This window comes from Vulpes lagopus, chromosome 2, assembly GCF_018345385.1.
Source record: "Vulpes lagopus strain Blue_001 chromosome 2, ASM1834538v1, whole genome shotgun sequence".
NCBI classification, from domain to species: domain Eukaryota; kingdom Metazoa; phylum Chordata; class Mammalia; order Carnivora; family Canidae; genus Vulpes; species Vulpes lagopus.
In genome coordinates this window covers 76,206,219-76,208,963 of record NC_054825.1, presented here as the reverse complement: position 1 = coordinate 76,208,963, position 2,745 = coordinate 76,206,219, and positions in this window count along the sequence as shown.

Here is a 2,745-nt window from a genome sequence, read left to right as displayed (position 1 = left end):
ATATGATAATGCCACCTAGTACTTAAATAATACATGATTTCATAAATAAAGTTACTATATTTTTTTGCATGAGTGAATGGGATAGAAAGGAGTGTGAAGCATATCTCCTCCAAATTACAAGTGTCATATGCCTTGCTGTCTAACTCGCACTTTGAAAATAGTGTCTGGGAGTGAAAAGTTGGTGTTGGGGACAGGAATGGGAGGTGGAGACAAAAATATTGAAATGGAGAATGGAGAAAAAAGGTGAAAGGGAGGCTGGGCTGTGGTTCTACTCTGGCCTTTCTTTACTGGATCCTCAAATCACTCCTTGAATTCTTGAGTTCTGAGGATTCCATCCCAGGATATTTTGACTTCCTACAAAGTGCACACTTCTGGGGAAATCACATTGGTTTTAGGGGCTTCAGCTGCCACTCATATGCAGGTGACACCCAATTCTGTAATGCTGGTCACAGTATTTCTTGTGAGTGTAAAACTTGTGTTCCCAATTGCCTGTGAACATAACCAACTGGACACCTCCCCAGTAGAGCAGGGTTTGGTAAACTATAGTATGGGAGCCAATTCTGACCTGATGTCTGTTCTTACATAGCCTGCAAGCTAAGAATTTTTTTTCCTCATTTTTAAGTGGTTGAAAAAAGTCAAAAGAATTCTATTTCATGACACAAATATTATATGAAATTCAAATTTATTTTCCATAAATTAAGCATTCTCGATTTGAATTGACCATTGCTACTTTCGTACTACAGTGGCCAACGTAAGTAGTTATGAGTGGTTGTGCCAGATACCTATGATATGGCCCACCAAGCCTAAAATATTTATTGTCTGGGCTTCTATAGAAAAAGGCTATCTATCAATCCCTGCTCTAGAGTACAACAGAAGTGATGTTATATAATTCCCTAGGCTAGATCATAAAAGGTAGTGCACTTCTCTCCTATTGACTGCAGTGTTGAACTTGGAAGGCTTCAGCCACCACATAAGCAGACTGAGTCCCCTGATGTCAGCATGTTGTAGAAAAAAAGCAAACCAGATGATTTGGAGAGTCCCTGAGAAAGAGCTATTCCAGTTCACTTGAACTCCTTTTGCAAGTACATTATAAACCCCCAAGTTAGAACCAACCAGCAGAGCCCTTCCTGAATCCTAGACCCACAGAAACCATGAACAATAATAAAATGACTGTCGTTGCTTTAGGCCGCTACATTTTGGAATAATTTGTTATGCAGCCAACACTGCCATTAACTTTTCACTACAGCAACAACCTCTCCTTGTTCCTTCTCAGTCCATTTGTAGCACATTGTGTTATCATTTCCAATCATCTGTTCCTTCCCTCAAAAGACTATTTTACATTACCATCCTTGTTATACCTTCCTGTAGGGTAAGTCTACTTCCTTATTCCTCTGTTTGGCTTGGGCCAATGGAAATGTGAGTAGACGTGACTCCTAAGTGGAAGCTCTTAGGGATATGGGGGCACTTTCCTCCACGCCCTCTGCCATAAGAACAGTGAGTATCCTAGACGGGCTGCTCGGTCTGCCTGAGTCCTAGAATAGGAAGAGATGTGGGGCTGACACACATTCCACCTGCAACCTAGAGCAGAACCTCAGTGTCACAAAGCTGTTGAATCTCAGGTGGTCTACTACTGATACATAACATGAATGGTTTGTTGCTGCAAACCACTGAGATTCTGGTTATTGTTCTTCATCATCACTGTAGCAAAATGAGCTTCTACGGGGTGTGCCAACACCCTGAGCATATATAGAATGTATTGAGGTGGATTGCCTCTGGTCCTTTATCTCCTGCCATCACCTGACAGTATCTTCTCCGTGGTTCCATGTTTCTGTGCCCTGTGTATACCCTATGTCCTCTTCCCAGGATACTCTTAGCTGCCTGTCGAATTATATGTACTCCAGAACTTCAGTGAAACACCATCTCCTTTGTTATGTCTCTCCTGGTTCCTGTGCCAATGAGCACCAATCTTTATATGGTGTTATCTGTTGAGCAGTCTGGATCTTCACTAGACTATACTCCCCTGGAGGACAGGAAAAGTGTCTTTTCCATGTTTGTATCAAGATCTCAGATCCTATCATGAAGCCTAGCACTGATGAGAACTCAAGGAATCTTGGCTGAACAAGTGACCTGAGGCAGAGGGAGTTCTGAGAGTGAGAGATCAGATTTAAATTTGGGACAATGCTCTGATTGGAACGTTCTCATTTCTTGCTTCTAGCATCTTCCTGCAGAACATATCAGATACAAATAAACATCAAGGGCGACTCAAAAGGTAAAGGAGTCACAAAAATTCATTGTGAATACTGTTGTGGTCTTAGGAGTTTTGGGGTTGATTTTATGTGTGGAGCTCTGTTGGTTTACTTGTTTGTTTTAGCACCACCATGCAACTGACTCAGGCAATAGTGATTTTAGCTTTATTTAAGGTCTTAGGTTGAGCTTTAAGCACTTTGTAAGACTTGGCTGTAAGCAGCTTCTCTGTCAGAACTCCAGAGAGCCACGCTGGGTTAATAGCCATTGGGTTTGTTCCTTTACCTCACACAATCCCAGTTAACTGTGGTGGTATTTAGAGGTGAAATAGGCAAGTGAGATGAACACCTCTGCTGTGAATGTTTTAGGGAGAGAAATTCTAAATATTTTGTAACTGAAAGCCAACTACAATGTTAAATATGGGTATTAGCTTTATTCTACACTTTGATTCTTAACATTTCTCAGTCAACTTCTACCTTCATGAAAGTTGACCATAGTTAT